Consider the following 19,094-nt stretch of genomic DNA (forward strand, 5'->3'; position numbering starts at 1 on the left):
CCCTCATCATGAATCTCCATGAGATTCTTAAACTTGTCAGAATCCATGTAGTCATCAATGAGCTTATCCTTATCGCTCCTAAGTTTCACCAGCTCGGAATGAGCCTTAGCCAGCTCCTCTTTCTTCGTGTCTAGCTTCTTCTCTAGGACCTTGGCTCTCTCCTCCCACTTCTTCATCTCCTTTTCAAAAACATCAGAGTTACCCTTCCAAGATCTAGCCTGATATAGGGCCGCCTGGAAATAGGTATTACTCTGCAAAGAAATATGTATGAGTTGGCGCAAATTCATTCGGATACAAGAAAAGTTGAAATTCACAAAAGGAAGAGAAGAAAAAAGAAAATTACCGCAGCTTGGGCTTGAGAGCCCAGAAGCTCAATAGTCTCGACATCACTCCCCGTAACAATGTCAGTGAAATCATGGGGAGTGATGGAATGGTACGACCAATCCTTGGCATGTTTGGTGGATCCAACCACCGTATCGCTCCTCCTGAAGCCCCAGTTAGGCCTGAAGGAATGTGCCTTAAGTGGAGGATCCACATCATCCCCCAGCTCGACCACCGGGACGTGGGGCTTAAGGAAAGTAGGACCGTCAGGTTTGCTCCTGGGATCCCTGTTTAACTTGGCCCTCTTCTGGCGGCCAGATTCCCCCTCCTTGGGCCTATTGACGTTATTAATAGCCTCACAAGCTGAAAGGAAAAGCAGAAGGAATATTAAAATCTAGAAAAAAGAAAAAGTACGGTTAAAGAGAAGGAAAAATAATTTCGCAGGTATAAGTTTACCCTTATCACTGGCCTGGGAGAGACCAACTTTCTTCAAGGAAAACTCCTCTAAAAGGGTCCAGGTGTCTGTTTTCCCATCGTCTGAAATTAAGGCTTGGTAGGCCACCTCCTCCTCATCAGTTAATCTGATGCTACCAGGACTACCGTCTGATACTTTGCAAAATGGCCTACGGAAGAGTGTGGCCCAATCACCCCCAGCCCAGGTCAGCCTAACAAACTCATCCCTCCATTTAGGGTTGTTCTCGACTATAGAGTTACTATCAAAGATATGGGGAATTTTGGGCCGTTGGCGAATTAAAACCCAGCCCGGCTGACTCATGGAACTATTATAGAATTGGAAAACTTTCCTAAAGACTGCTACGGAAAGAGGAAAGCTATTCCTGAGACAAAGGACCATAAAACAGATAATGTTCCTCCAGGCGTTAGGAGGGAGTTGACAAGGGTTGATTCGTACATCGGCTAGTAAACGAGGAATAAATTCGTGAAATGGGAACCTAAGACCTGCGGTCAGGGCTCCTCGATAAATGAACAGGGTATCCCCCTCCCAATTGCAAGTCCTATCCCCAGGGGTGGCTGGAGTGATCCTAAGGTGGGGTGGAAGTCTGTACAGGGTATTCATAGACTCTATCCTACCATCTAACTCATGAAAAGTGTTACCATGATTATACGAATCTAACTCAGACAGAGAAGGATATTCATCACCTCTCGAGTTAATCATATCAATGAGGGAAGTATATGGAGATTGAATTTGGATGTTTGTACCTCTCTTAGAGACATTCATCTTCTGCAAACGAGCTAGGTGACGGTCCGCCATTAATATGCTTCGGTTGAAGGCTTGAAACCCAGAAATACTTGAGAATGGAGGAGCTGCGGTGGCTTTGGTCGCCGGAAATCGCCTTCAAAAGGGAGAACTTTAGAGAAAAATGTGAGATAAAATGAGAAGTGGGAAGTGAAGTGAGGATTCTCACTCCACACTACACTTATATAGGCGAAAAGCTCGGAATACGAGGCGTTTTTAGGCCCATTTAGCCAGGCCCAACTTAAAGGCCCATCTACAAGAAGTATCAGGAACAATCTAGAAGCTCCTGTGGAATTTAAAAAGTCAAAAATCGACCAGAACCTTAATATGGTTCGATCAGAGTCCTGATCGATGCAAAAGAGGATCCTGATCGATATCTTATTCGAACAGGAGGGAAGAAATCCCCTAAGATCGATCAGAGTCCTGATCGACAAAGAAGAGAGTCTTGATCGATATCTTATTCGGACAGGAGGGAAGAAATCCCCTAAGATCGATCAGAGTCCTGATCGACAAAGAAGAGAGTCTTGATCGATATCTTATTCGAACAGGAGGGAAGAAATCCCCTAAGATCGATCAGAGTCCTGATCGACGGAGAACAGAGTCCTGATCGATATTCCATTCGATCAGAATGGTCGAGAGCCATTTAATTTGTTCAGAGTCCTGATCGAAATCGATCAGGAATCCTGGTCGATTAAGCCCGTGTAGCAATCGACTAGGGTGTCACTTTGAAGGCCAATTCGGTCAGAATCCTGATCGAAATCGATCAGGAATCCTGTCGACCAGAGTGTAAGATCCTGAGCTAATTCGATCAAGATCCTGATCGATTTTGTCTGCATCCTGATCGATTTCGGATGCATTCTGATCGATTTTAAGCCAGAAAATTAAGGATAAGTCCCGGGAAATTAGGGAAAAATCCAGAAAATTAAGGATAAGTCCCGGGAAATGAGGGAAAAATCCAGAAAATTAAGGATAAGTCCCGGGAAATTAGGGAAAATCCAGAAAATTAAGGATAAGTCCCGGGAAATTAGGGAAAAATCCAGAAAATTAAGGATAAGTCCCGGGAAATTAGGGAAAAATCCAGAAAATTAGGGAAAAATCCCAGAAAATAAGGGAAAAATCCCAGAAAATTAGGGAAAAATTCCTGGAAATTAAGATAATTCCTGAATAAAAGGAAAAATTCATTGTAAATGTGTAGGTCGCTCCACACTTTACGGAAAAACGAAACCCTGTAAGGGAACAAATAGACTTAACTTCTGCGAAACCTAATCAATGTTTCCCAAAAGTTGGGGGGCAAATGATAGGGATAAATAAATTATGATTGTATAATTAAATACTGCATTAATTGTACAAGTTGTGGGCTGCTAGGCCCAATAAAAAGATATATGAAACTCAGACCAGAAAGGTTAAGCCTGATGGACCAGATCATGCCTGATGGAATAAAAAAGGCTCAAAAGCCCTAATTATTAATTAATTTCATAATTAATTAATAAGGGAAAAATCAGCTATTGAGAAGAGTCCCGATAAGGATATAAATCCTTATAGATTAGCCTCAAGGGGACCTAAAAGGATAAGGAATCAGCTTCCTACTTCCTAGGACTCCTAAGTCTATCCTAATTCAGAGGCTTGTCCACCAAGTCTCCTATACCAAGTCCAATTCAAGGACTCCCACATCTATATAAGGGGCCTCACCCCACAAATCAGAACTACGTTTTTTGGCTTGATTCTCTAATTCACAGAGATACGTAGGCATCTCGTAAAGGCAGATTGAGTCACGAAACACGAGAGCAGCCATTAAAGGCCTTGAGCTCCCGAATCTTAGTATTAAATACAGCAAGTAATAACCTTGATTTCTTATCCATAACAATGACAATGAGTTGTTGATCATTGATGATGACGACCCTGTGACCTATAATGAGGCTATGAGTAGTGTTGACTCAGAGAAATGGCATAGTGCCATGAAATCCAGAATGGAATCTATGTATACGGTATACAAAAGATAGATTATAGCAGATGGCCAGGTGGAGACCTTTAAGGCCAGGCTTTTGGTAAAAGGATTCAAACAAAGGCAATGGATTGACTTTGATGAAACCTTTTACCTGTAGCCCTGTTAAAATCAGTTCGGATTTTGCTTGCGAATGCTGCTTACTACGACTATGAGATCTGACAATTAGCCAGATGGTTTTCTTTCCAAGAGAAATGAAAACCTAGTGTGTAAGCTGCTGCGAACCATATGTGGTTTAAAGCATGCTTCTCGAAAGATGGAACATTCGTTTTGATGAGACAATCAAAGAGTTTGATTTTATCAAAAACGAAGATGAACCATGCGTCTACAAAAGGGTTAGTGGGAGCGCGGTAACATTTCTTGTATTGTATTGAAATAGAGTTGACACACATAACAACATAGCAGACCCACTCACAAAGATACTTTATGAAAGTCACTTTGATCGTCATAAAGACAAGATGGGTATTAGATACCAGAGTGATTGGCTTTAGTACAAGTGGGAGATTGAAAGGAATATGTCCTAAGTCCAATCATGTATTAGGATTTAGGAATAACTTTTATGTAATCTGTTTTGATTTCATTGATATTAATAAAGACTTGTTTTGTTTTTATTACGGGCTTTATCTATTTAAGTGTTTAAATAAGATATACCATAGTTTAGAGTAAAGCTTTTTATGGATTATGATGAGATCATAATAGTGAGACCTAAAAAGATGATAACTCTAAACTTAAATAGTTCCTGGTCATAGGATTACTAACTGGTAATTAATAATCCGCAAAGATCGGTATATACTATGCTTGCTTCATTATGAAGGATGTCTGTTCTCATAGACATTTGTGTGGTGACACTATAGCTAGTATGTAGGTGCTTATTATAGAATAAGTTCACTGAACATGACTCGCACAGCTGAACAACTGATGGAGTTCACTCACATGTCAGCAGTTGTTCATATAATGATAGTTGTACAAGTATCCTTAGACTTGAGGTCATCATAGTCATCTTGTGTACACTGAATTATGCTTTGGTTTAGTTCTTAGTCTCCAGAGACAATTATTAGGGCTCTTCTGGGTATAGGAATTTGTACACGAAGATAGTGTATGATCAATAAAGGATCTACCCCTTCCAGTGAAGGAAGCGAATGTTCAAGGCTGATCCACTTATGCTAGTTCAGGAATCTCTGGCCAGAGTGAATGAAATTAGAAAGGAGTTTCTAATTTGCATAGAACTACGCATAGTAAATGGTAAGCAAGTGATTGAATTAGATAGGCTTGACACGAGATCCATGCCTTGTATTTAATCGGGACATTGTAGGGTAGAAGGAGTTTATTGTACGGTAACTATTCACTGACAGGTTCTTGGTATTCTAAGCAGTGAATTCATATTATCCGGATAGTCGCGATATGTTGAGAAGCATCACTCACGATGTAGAATAAATGTGATTAATTAATTAATCATATTTAATAAATTAGAGAATTTATATAAATAATGATAAAATAGTTTTATTATTATTTATTTCTACTACCGGCTTAATATTGAACCTACATGGTCACACCATAAAAAGAGAATGATTTATTGGTGGAGGAATTAATTAATAATGGCTAATAATTATTTATTTGTGAAATAAATAATTAATTGGCAAATTTAATAATTGATTAAATGAGATTTAATTGATTATAAATTAATTAAGAAAAGTTCTTAATATTATTAATTAAAGGATTTAATTTTTATAAATTAAATCAAGAGAGAGAATTATTTCTAAAGTGTTTAGAAAAAGGATTAATAATTAAAAGGTGTTTTAATTATTAATGAGAATAATAAATGGGAAAATAATAATAATATTTATGGGAAAATTTGAGCTGAAAATTTTGCCTATAAATACACTATTATAGACCCTATTTTATTCTAACCCACATCAAACCCGAAAACCCAAAAAGTTTGGAAAACCCAATTCTCTCCACCTTCTTCCTCCTCCTTAACATCGTTTTCTTGGTGGATACCGGTGGAGTGCTTCACACTTGAGGAGCAACTGCTAAGTATCTCTGATCGTTGTCTCCGAATTATTTTTAAAGGTTAGATTCGATCCCTCGAATTTTTATTCACGATTTATATGCTTTTATTTGGATTTTGTATGTGTAAAAGTGTTTTGCCATGCCCCCGCTGCATTTAAAATCCAACACATACATCATTGAGAGAGTAGTTTAACCTACTGTAACAGAGTTCATTATATTGAGTAAACTTGATTACTGTTGCATACTTGTGTTCTAAGTCGATTTGATTATATAAACACTATATTCAACCCCTTCTATAGTGTTGTGTGACCTAACATAATATAATAAATAATAATTTACTATTACATCCAACAGTTCTCATTTATCTGAATTATGATCTAACGGTTGTTATCTACCATACCAAACAAGTGACCAAAAATCAAATATAAGGTGTTTTGCTTATAATAGTATAGTATAGATATAGATAAGAGTTAAACTCGATAGTACGTTAACATAACTATAGGGAAAGAAATTTTTTATGTAGCCATAAGTATATTTATTTCCAAAAGTCATTGAGGTTTCAATAAAATTGGTGAAATGCCTCATACTTACTGACAAAAAAATCACTTCTAATTTTACTAAACCGAACATTAATCCTGACAGTGACATAAAAATTATATATATATTATAAAGACTAATGTTAGGTATTATTTAACTAATATAAATAATTTAGAAATGTAAAAGTAGATTATACATGATACATGACTAATTCGTTAAATAAAATAAAAATATGATAGAAAAATTATTAAGTTTCAATAATCATATTTCACATATTCATCATCATCGTCATCATCATCATCATCTATCTAAATGAAAAATCATGAATTCACAATTGAAAGCACTTTTTACACCCCATACCCTAAGACTTGCTATTTAATTACAAAAATGCCATTACAATTTGCTACATTTTGAAATCTGAATTTATTTTTTACATTGAGCTATCAAGTGCTTAATCCAGCAAATCATGGTCAGCTGATGTCCTTTTCAAACACGATAACCATTTATGGTCTTATTACAGCTCTATTTTCATTTCTTAAATTTATTTCCTATAGCAATTGCATCAAAACACAACAGACACAAACACATTTCTCAGTGCATACTTGTAAAAATTTTTGGGAAAAAATGGTAGTAACTTGGATTTTTCTGAAGTCGTGTGAACACTTTCAAATTGAAATTATTTATGGTTCACCAAATAAATCAATCGGATAAAGTTAAAAATTCTGCAAGAAGAGAGAATGTGTTTTTGTTGTGAATTTCAAAAAAATGAACCAACCCCTAAAATTGATCAATGTAACACCTATATATGGATGTCAGCAGATGTGTCTTTTGCGAATATAAACATCTCAGTCTTTTGCCAATAGACATATCTCAGTCTAACAGTCATGGCTAAAACTAACAAACACATCTTATTTCAAAAGGTGTGACTGCTGCCAATGGACATGTCTCATAAATAATAATACCAAAATCACAATAAACTCGAACAAAGCGTGCACTCCGCACTCTCCCGACTTGTTCAATTTAATATTATGATTATATTGATCAACTAGTCAATCCAATTACACTAAAATATCCAACAATCCTCCCCCATTTTAGCGTAATCCATGATTAACTAAAATAAATTCACAACAAATAACAAACTCATGCATAAATGAAATATCATGATGATTGAATTTCATATTAGTATATTACACATTCCATATATTCGAATATCAAGGTATCACTATGGATTGAACCTCTACTATTCATAGAGAATACACGAAGATAATATACACATAAATTTACATTCTCAAATTGTTCTTACTTGACACTATCTTTTACTAGCCTTGTGTCCTAATCCTTCATAAGCATATAAAAGCCAAGTCCTAGCTTCTTGAAGCGGCTAAACTTCATGCTCAAATAGGTAGTTCTTTTACTCTCGCACCTGCATATGAAATTTTTCAAAAAAACTATTAAGAAGATAAGCTTTAACCTCCTCAACTTGCAAGTCTAAACACATACCTTGGGATGATACTTCTAATGTGTTCCAATCTCTAGATGTTAAGCTTTCCACATTGAATTCAACACCTAATGTAATATTAGGTGAGAATTGGGTTTCTCAACATGAGAGACTTTTAGATGGACTTCAATCCCATCCCCACAGTCGACTTGTGCACAAGATCTCTACTCAACCCTTTGGTTAGATGGTCGGCTAAATTATGTTGAGTTCTTATAAAATCCACTGATATAACACCATGCATGATAAGCTCACGAATCATGTTGTGTCTAACACCTAAGTGTCTAGACTTGCCTTTGAATACTTGTCTATAAGTATTAGCCAAGGCAGACTCACTATCACATCTGATATATATGGGTGATATCGGTTTAGGCCACAATGGAATCTCATAAATCAGATTTCTTATCCATTCAGCTTCTTTACCAGCCGCTGATAATGCCACAAATTCAGATTCCATCATTGAATCAGTAATGCAACTCTGTTTCTTTGATGTCCAAGAGATAGCACCTCCTCCAAGAAGGAATAGCCAGCCACTTGTGGAAGAATGATCTTCCTTATTGGAAATCCAACTTGCATATGATTGACCTTCAATAACTGAAGGAAATTCAGTATATATCAAACCATAATCCATGGTTCCTTTTAAGTACTTGAACACTTGACTTAAGGCTTGCCAATGATGTGAACTTGGTTTGCTTGTATACCTACTAAGCTTTCCAACAACATAGGCAATATCCATCCTAGTGCTTATCATGGCATACATAAGACTATCAATAGCCCTTGAGTATTTAAGTTGAGATACTGCCACACCCTTATTAGGTAGGAGTTTAATACTTGGATCAAGAGGAATGCTAACAGGGGAATAATCCTTAAAGTTAAATCTTTTCAAAATCTTCTCAATATAATGAGATTGAGAAATTGAAATACCATTGTTCTCACGCTTGATCTTTATACCAAGAATCACCTCAGCCTCCCCCATGTCTTTCATATCAAAATTAGATGACAAGAACCTTTTTGTTTTATTCACTTGATTTCGGTCAGTACCAAAAATCAACATGTCATCCACATATAAACAAATTATAACTCCTTTACCAGAAGCATCAAATTTGCTATACACATACTTGTCTGCTTGGTTAAGAAAATAACCATTAGACAAGACCACATTATCAAATTTATCATGCCAATCCTTCGGTGCTTGTTTTAGACCATAAAGTGATTTCTTCAATTTACATACCTTGTTCTCATAACCAGGCATAACAAACCTTTCGGGTTGTTTCATATAAATCTCTTCATCTAACTCACCGTTCAAGAATGCAGTTTTCACATCCATTTGATGAATGACAAGGTTGTGTATAGCAGCAAGTGCTATTAACAACCTAATAATGGAAGTCCTAGCAATAGGAGCATAAGTATTAAAATAATCAATCCCTTCTTTTTGTCTAAAGCCTTGGATAATCAATCTAGCTTTTAACTTATCTATTATACCGTCCACCTTCATTTTCCTTTTGAAGATCAATCTGTTTCCCAATGCTTTACAGCCAGGGGCAGATCACTCAATTCCCATATATTATTATTCATGATAGAATCCATCTCATCCTGGATAGCTTCTTTCCAAAATGCAACATCCCTTGATGTTATAGCTTCACTAAAAGTTTTTGGATCATCCTCAATAATAAAACAATATTAATATTGATATTCAATTTCATCTTTAGAACCTTCAACTAGATAAAGATGAAAATCATCTCCAAAAGAATTCACTTTTCTAGCTCTAGTACTTCTCCTTGGTTCAGACGGTCCACGAACATCTTCAGCAGAAACTGAGTTCCTACTATAAGAATTCTGAAGCATGTCCCTTGGCCTAGGCATAGACGTAAATCTGTTTTCATCAAAGATATCATCTCTTGACTCAATAATCGAGTTCACAAACACATAGTCATTTAATTTTAACACATAAAATCTATATGTGATGGAATGCTCAGCATAACCAACAAAAATACAATCTATACCTCGTTCACCCAAGTTTCTTCTTTTTTGTTCAGTGAGTCTTACAACTGCTCTACATCCCCAAACTCTCAGAAAACTCAATTTTGGTGACTCTTTGTACCAAAGTTCATAAGGGGTAATCTTATTTCTCGTACTAGGAATTCGATTCAATAAATAACAGGTTGTTAACATAGTCTCACCCCAAAAACCCTCACTCAAACCCGAGTAGGATAACAAGGAATTAACCATTTCTTTCAAAGTCCTATTCTTTCTTTCTGCCACACCATTTTGTTGTGGTGTATAAGGAGCCGTGGTTTGATGTATTATACCAGTAGATCAAAAATATACCAGATCATAATACTCTCCTCCTCTATCAGTACGTAGATTTTTTAATCATGGTACTCTGATGTAGCTCTACTTCTTCTTTATATATTTTAAAGAAGTTACAGCTTCATCCTTTACATGCAACAAATATACATAACAATATCTAGAAACATCATCAATAAAAGTAACTACTTAAATTTTATTTCCTAATGATGATGTAGAATGAAAATCACATAAATCACTATGTATTAGTTCTAATACATCAGATACCCTATTAGCATCTTTAAAGGGCATTCTAGTTATCTTTGTCAACATGCATATTTTACATTTTCATTGTTTAAATCAATAGCCGGTATGAGACTCATTTTAGACATATCCTTTATTCTTTTATAATGTACATGTCCTAGTCTAGCATGCCATAATTCTGATTTATTCAAACTATTGCTAGTACTAGTAGAAGCCATACAAGCAGATTCTTTATTAAATGGAGTATTTACATTCAACATAAACATACTATTACATAAATAGCCAAAACCAACAAAATTACCATGTTTTGACAAGATATATTTGTCACTTTCACAAACTTATTTATATCCATGATTATTTAATACAACACCAGACAAGAGATTCTTTCGAATCCCCAGAACATACAACACATTATTTAATAATGTGCATTTTCCAGAAGTAAAAACTAGCTCGACATTTCCTAGTCCTTTGATCGGTTCAGTTGCAACATTTCCCATCTTTAAGATAGATCCATCTTCGATTGGTTGAAAGTCTATGAACCAATGAAGATCTTTACATACATGACTCATTGCTCCTGAATCAATCCACCAAGCAACATTATCATCCTGCACATAAAATGCCTCAGATATTAGTGATACATAATTTTGACAAGAATTATAATTTTGTATTAAAATCTGACCTTGTTGCTTTTCTGGATCCTTGGATCCACTTGGACCAGCATTTTGCTTTTCCTTCTTGCCTTTACCAACCCAACAATCCTTCTTGAAATGTCCAGGTTTTCCACACTTCCAACATGCCATCTTAGTCTTTTTGTTAAAAGAGTTGTAGTTTCCTTTAAACTTTCGTTTATTACCCTTGCCATCCTTAGAATTCTTAGAAGGTCCACCATCTTCAACCATATTTACAAAAGAATCACCAACTTGGTTCTTGCCCTTAAGATTATTCTCAATTTCTTGACTTCTCAAAGCCTCTTTAATTCTGAAGTGACTTCCAAGTTCAACCAGTGTCATATCATCTTTGTTATGTTTCAAGGTGTGTTTAAAATCCTTCCATGATGGTGGCAGTTTGTCTATAACACCATAAACAGAGATAAATTCATCCATCTTCAAATTATGTTGAACAAACTGTCCCAGAATCCTTAACAATTCATTTTATTGTTCCATCACCGGTCTAGAATCGACCATTTTATAGTTCATAAAATTACTGACCAGAAACTTCTTACTAGAAGTATCTTCTACCATGTACTTGGATTCAAGAGAATCCCACAATTCTTTTGCTGAATCAACATTTTGGTATACATCAAAAAGGGAATCAGACATACCGTTCAAGATGTGACCACGATAGATGTAATCATCATTTTCCCATTTGCAGTGCTTCCTTGTTTGTTCAATAGTTTCATTCTCAATCACTTCTGGCATGGGGGTACTCAGAACATACACAACCTTCAGCGTGGTCAACAGAAAATGCATCTTCTTCTGCCATCTTCTAAAATCCTGCCCCTCAAACTTGTCCAGTTTTGCAAACTTGCTTGTCATATCTTTTGCAGATTCTCCGTTCATCATCATCAGAAAAAATAACTTCAATCTTTGTTGGAAAAATATGGTAGTAACTTGGATTTTTCTGAAGTCGTGTGAACACTTTCAGATTGAAGTCATTTGTGGTTCACCCAAATAAATTAATCGGATAAAGCTAGAAATTCTACAAGAAGAGAGAATGTGTTTTTGTCATGAATTTCAAGAAAATGAACCAACCCCTAAAATTGATCAATGCAACACCTATATATGGATGTCAGCAGATGTGCCTTTTGCCAACAAACACATCTCAGTCTTTTGCCAATAGACACATCTCAGTCTAACAGTCATGGCTAAAACTAACAGACACATCTTATTTCAACAGGTGTGACTGCTGCTAATGGAAATGTCTCATAAATAATAATACCAAAATCACAATAAACTCGAACAAAGCGTGCACTCCGCACTCTCCCGACTTGTTCAATTTAATATTATGATTATATTGATCAAATAGTCAATCCAATTATACTAAAATATTCAACAAAAATTCCCTAATTAAGCTAAAACATCCCCACATAGTCAACTGAGGATCACTATTCTTCATCGTGTTCCAAGGTTAATTAAAATTTGAATTTCGTCCTTATCTTTTAGATTAGATTGAAACAACTGGGTATTGTTCATGGGGAAAATTCAAAATTTGAATCACCCATTGCCCTATGTAAATTTAAAATTTGAATCTCTTTGTTCATTTTTATTCACCCACTCTTTTTCTATTTTTCTTCTTTCCCTCTCTTTCAGTAATACTTTCAAATTTTTGTTATCATGGATGCTTAAATTTTTTTCCAAGGTAGGTAAATCTTATACATATTTCTTATATCAATTTTATTATGTGTGCTTTATTGTTATATCAATTTTTATTTTTGATCATTTTATGGTAAGTGGTTCTTCAATTTCTTGATATTTTATTGAGAGGATATAGTTGTGCACTCCATCTGTTTAATAAAAATGTTAAGACAATTTCAAGGATTTAATTATGCACTTCATCTGTTTGATTATAGTTCTGAAATAACTTTTCAATTACATTTTAATATACAAAATTCTAAAATTACTATAACTAATATTTTGTTTATGTGAATGGATTGTATTGTGATCAAATATTAAACATTGTCTGTAATATATTGTAATATTGACATGTTATATAAATATTTACTTATGTAGGTAAATGTAATATTATTTGATATTTTACATATTTTGTTTGATTTATGCAGGTTGATTCGAATGTTCCATCAAGCACATTTCTCTAAACATTAAAAAGGTTTTTATCTTCACATTTTATCATTGTCATGTTACCTCTAGAGAATAAGATAGTAGTATAAATAGTGATTGAAATGGATTACAAAGGGCATGATAATTTGACTTCTTGATAATGATGTATTTGTTAAATTACAATATGTGATGTATAAAGTACTGGAAAATCAGTGCCTATGTTGGATGATCTGACTTTGAAGTCAGACTCTTTGGAGGTTAGTACTTTTAGGTTGATGTACAATAGTTACTCCTCTTCCTTGGTTTGTTGGTTTCTGAAATTTTAGGTTTCTGAAATTTCAGGTTTCTTTGGTATATAGATATTGTTCTCAAACTGAGCAAACCCAAAAATTGCATCATCAATTAGTCGTTATAACCGAGAAACTAAAGGTTGTAAAATCTGTTTATTTATAAATCAGCAACTATTTATTTATATACATTTTGCATATTTACACTTTGTATTACCTTTAATGGTTGTTATATAAATGCAGATGATCATAATGCTGCTAAGGTGAACATTTCAGGAAATGCGGTATATTTTCTTGGCATCTGAGATGCAAATGGTGTGTTGTTGGACATCGAGCAGGTGTACTTGAGATGTCAATGTATGAAGAGATAGAAAAATGAACCATGAGATATGAAAAATGAAGGTCAGTGTCGTTGTTGCTTGCTGACATTCGGTCTTAAGTTGGTCTAATTATTTTAGTTGGTTTCCTGCCAGGCTTTCAGATGTTATGTTAATTTTATTTTAGTTGTTTAAGTCAATGTCTTGAGTAAATTACATGCTTCTCAATTCCTTGGAAAAAGCTTTCTTTGTGCTAAAAAATAACAAAATTGATAACATTGGTTTTGGTTTTGCAGGTTCATTTAAACGAGAACTTTAATGTAATAGAAAATTTTGAGCAAACAAATAACATGGTGTTCTAGGCCGAGGGAGCTTTGAACTTTTTTGGGAGAACAGTGAAGGTGCTGATAAAACTGGAGTAAGAATGTGAGTTTTCTATTTATTTTGATAGTTTTTAATTTCCATTATAGTTTAAAATTTTTGTGGCAGTGATAACCTTTCTTGATATTTGGAAAAAAGAAAACTCCTTTTGATCTTTATTTGGTCTTGATTAATTCTCAACTGCATCAGGTGGGAAACTAGATCGTTGATAAAAAAATTAATATAAGAAAGAGTATCTGCAATTGTGTACATATTTCTTATGAACAGTTAAAGAAATAATGTTAAATTTAAGTGTTTGTAATTGTGTACAGATTTCTAAATCCAAAGGGCCTCGGTTAATTATCACATGATTAAGATTTTCAAGTGTTTTCATCATTGTTAAATTCCTGCTAATTATCAACTCTAATTACAAATTTGTAGCGTTGGATCTGCTAATATGCAAGTTAATGTGATTGAATTTAAAAAGCATATAGTAAATAGAGTGGTACATCACACAGGATATAGCAGAGGTACGACCCACTGTATAGCCTATAACAATGAGTTTTATCTCATCAGATAAGCATATATCTTCAACTACTATGTTGTCCGGGATTGCACAGAGTTCATATACTGCAGTTAAAGTACCGGGAGTTGCGAATCAACTAACATTCTTCCCGATATCGGAGAAGAGTAAGTTCGTTTCTCCTCGAAATGTTATAATTCTTTAATTAAAGTTCTCTTTTAATACATTGTATACATTTTGCATACATAATTAGTGCAGGGTGAAAGATCGTCTATGCTTACTTAACTAATTTGAAGTTCTCGACTGTTGCATCTTCTATTTCCTGATGAATTTGTTTTTTTCTTAGGTTAAATAGCCTGGAGTTGGATATTGGAACATAATATACTCAACTACTTCATTTCCTGATAAGATGTATGACCATCAACAAAAGATGGTAATTAATATTTTTTGTATTATTATCAATTGCTGGACAGAGTCAAAGGCTTCAACAAAGAGTTTTTACTCACAAAGTTGCAATATTCCAATCAAAACTCTTTGTATAATTGTACAATCATGCATATAACTTTTAGTGCTATAGGAATATGAATATATTTTACTCAAAAAGGAGGTTGAGGTAGTTGCAAAATGCTTACTTTTTACTTTACTATAACACCTTTAATTGAGTTATGATAACAGGTGTCTGATGAGTGCTTCAGTTATGAAGATGACACTAGAATTAATGGTGGCAATATAGAGTGTTTACGGATCACTTTTACCCATTAGTGTGCAAGTATTTTGTTCATGGAAAAGTAAAGAAGGCTTTTAGATTTAGCTTATAAAAACTTTTCTTGTGTTGTACTTGGCCAGTGTCCTTATTGAAAATGAGACATCTTTGAATTCTGATTAATTTTGACTTTAGTACGTAGCATTGTAGATATGGTACTATTATGTACTAGGACTCGAGCCTTTAATATATCATGAAGAATGGTTTATATCACACATGCTGTACACAATGAGACCATTAATAAATTAATATTTTATTTTTTAACAATTCAAAATAATTTAAAATTCTTCAAAGTATTTTTTAATGAAAATTATTTTAAATATGAATAATTTAAAAATTAAAACAAAATAAGATAATGGATGAAGAGTAAGAACTAATATTTGGTGAGCACTTTGATATCACAAAATCATGTATGTTAAAAATTAATATAACATAATTATTTATTTATAATAACTATCATTGTGTACAAAATTAATGTTTTAAAAAGTGTTTAAATTAATGTCGAGGTATCTCCAAAGGCGATGCCGAGAAGTTTCGTAATAAAAATTCAAGTCAATACAAATACATTATTTTAGAAAAATATATTATTTCAGTACGTCAATCAAACTTGATTTTTATTATTTTTGTAAAATAATTTTTTATCCAAATAAAAAAAAGTTATTTATATTTACAAAGAAACTTATAGAATAAACATAATTTTTTAATTTAGAAATGCCAAGCGCAGCGGGCAAAATTACTAGTTTCATGTATAATAGACCATTAATGTCACACATATATTATGTACCTGGACAAAGACACATATAATTCAATAGCACAATAGTAGTAAACTACAAAAATTAATCGTTAGACCCAAGTCAACTCTCATGAACAAAATTTTTTTATAAATAAAAAATATGATGGTAAATTTGTCATTTTACAATGATTAAAATGTATCATGAATTTACAGGTGAATAAATGTGTTAGTTTGGTATACTTACAGGTTAAATAAATGTCTCATATTTACCTAGAATTTTAATTATTAGTATACTCGTAGGTTAAATTTTATTGTCAAAACTTTTCTTCTCGTTATTTAATTCTCAACAAGTTATTTTCGGTGATCTCGGTTCTTTATTCTCTTTTTTAATTTGGCAAATTGCAATCCAGAGAGTAGTTTTACTCTATATTCATGTTTTAATTTGTCTTGTACGGGTTTGACTTATCTTTACACGTCATATTGTCCAACGCTTTATCATATTAGTTAATTAATATATTATTACATTCATTCGACTGTATCTTTGCTTATTATGTAATCATGTTTTGTTATTTTATTATATTAACATGTCTGACTAGTTTTCTTGCCCTAGGATGAAGATGAAGTTAATTTAATTATTTTTGAAGTTAAATTTTATTGGTGCTTAATTGTTTAATTGACAAAGTAATTTTGATATATTTTGTTACTAGATTTATTTTTCATAGCCTATGCTTGCTCCATGAAGTTTTGATAGGTTATTATTGATATTATTTGTGATTGATTAACGGATTCAGATTCCTAAGTTTTCCATATTATTTGATCTATTTTCTAATTAGGTTAATCAAAACTCCTGTCAAGTCTTCTTGTCTAGTTCACCTGATTTAATTATTAGGGTTTTGAAGATTCGTTAGTCTTTGTGGATCGACATGTTTTTTTATAGTTAACCACTGTGCACTTGCAGTTATTTTACACATCACATAACGTATAATGTTTGAAATTTCGGTTTACGCGTATTTTGATAGAAATCAAGTATATAGCCTCTAATAATTTACAATTGAGTGTACGAAAATGTCAGTGGAAATAACTTATTCTCAATTATTGCCTAGCATGTTCAGTGATAGTATATGATGCAACACTTACATATTCCTTTTTCTAGATTTATAATCTAAGACTAAGAGAAGCAGGAATAGAAACGGCATGATAGGAGCTAATGGCCCTAAGAAGTTATGTAATAATTATGGTTTTGCTAGTCACTTCACTCATGCTTGTAGAAAGGTTAAAAGTAGACAATGTTAAAAATGCTTATGTGCGTGATATGCCTTATTATCCTAAGTGCATAAAGCCTGTTTCCATGCCATGCGTAGTTTCTTTTATGAACACTTAACTTGATTCCACACACTCATATAATACATCTCATAATCATGATAAGCATGCTTATAAGAGCACTGGTAGATCAAAGAATGTAAGCCCTCGTAAAGCTAGGAAGGCGGCACCTGTCACCAAGCCCAAGAGCAAGTCCGTTGGTGCTTCTACAAGTGATAAGGAATCAGTCCATGATAAAGCAAAAATTGTTAAGCTTGTTAATTATGTTAAGAAAAATGTTAAATATTCAAATTCTTCTAAGTCTTCTGGACCCAATTTAGTTTGGGTACCCAAGAAAACTTAATCCCCTTTGTTTTCAGGGCGTTAACAAGAAGAAGGTCATGTGGATTATGGACAATGGATGTTCAGGGTATCGGACTAGAGATAGAGCCATGCTATCAAAGGTTGTTGAGAAAGCTGTCCTAGTGGTTACTTTTGGAGATCAAAGCAAAGGTTATACAATGGGTTATGGATTTTTGGAAATTGGTAATGTCTGAAGGTCTTATGCATTATCTCCCCAGTATTAGTCAATTTTGTGACAAAGGATGTGAAGTGTTATTTGAGAAGGAGAAATGTTTGATCTCTAATCAGAAAAATTAGAAGCATACTCTCAATAGAGTGAGAAAGGGTGATCTATTCGTAGCTGACTGGAATTATACTGAAAATGGTCAAGTAATGTACTTCTACAGTAAAACTTCTCCAGATGAAAGTTGCTTATGGTATAAGAAGCTCTCCCACTAAACTTCAAGATCATGAATTCTTTTGTTAAGAGGGAATTGGTGAGGGGTTTTCCCGAGATGGAATTTAATCCTGATGGAATTTGTGAATCATATGAGAAAGGAAAGCCAAATAAAGCATCACATAGGAAGAAGACAATAACTCACATCAGTGAACCATTACAACTCCTTCACATTGATTTATTTGGACCAGTCAATGTCAAGAAAGAAATATGGTTTAATGATTTTGGATGCCTATTCCAAATACACGTGGGTAATATTTCTACATTCAAAGGATGAAGTAACTGATTTGATTATTGATCACATCAAGAGAATTTGGTTAGGAGCTGAAGTGCCTGTTTGTGACGCCCTCCAAACCCGGGTCAGAAGTTTGGGGTTCACAACACACACATAAAATATATAAACTTGTTTATGAAAATAATATATGCAATGACCCTACTTACCATATCCATGGATCGCAATAGGTTAAAGTATGCACACAAGCCACAACCTTAATTACATTACAAACGTACCAAATTCGAACTAGTTTAACTTACATCTGAAAATAAAACATTCTTACAAACTTTCAACCTCAAAACTAATACAAAAGTCTTCAGCTAGCTTATTCAGTCTCAACCTGGGATCCTAGCTCGCACACATGTCCGGGGATCCTCGCTACCAACAGTTTCCTTCTTAACTGGAAATGAACATAAACAGATTTGCAAGGGTGAGCTAACTAGCTCAGCAAGTCACAATGAAAATACTGATATTAAACAATGATCAAATGAAATTATTTAAGGTATCAAGTTTCTTGTTAAGCAATGATTAGAAATGGATATTCACTTTTTACTTGAAAACCAAGGTTAGGCTGCTGATCAGTCACGCACTAACCCCGAGCAAGGCACACAGCTCCGCTCTATATACTGGATCCAAGGCACACATTGGCCTAATACGACCACAAATCTGGTCTGACAATGAATCTGGTCGACATTTAGAAAACAATCCAATTCTATAACAATAACAGAATAAAAAATATCAATAAGCAAAATCATAAACAACATTCGTCTCAAAGCATAAGGTGATTCATAA

Source organism: Apium graveolens, chromosome 5 (genome assembly GCF_009905375.1).
Source record: "Apium graveolens cultivar Ventura chromosome 5, ASM990537v1, whole genome shotgun sequence".
NCBI classification, from domain to species: Eukaryota; Viridiplantae; Streptophyta; class Magnoliopsida; order Apiales; family Apiaceae; genus Apium; species Apium graveolens.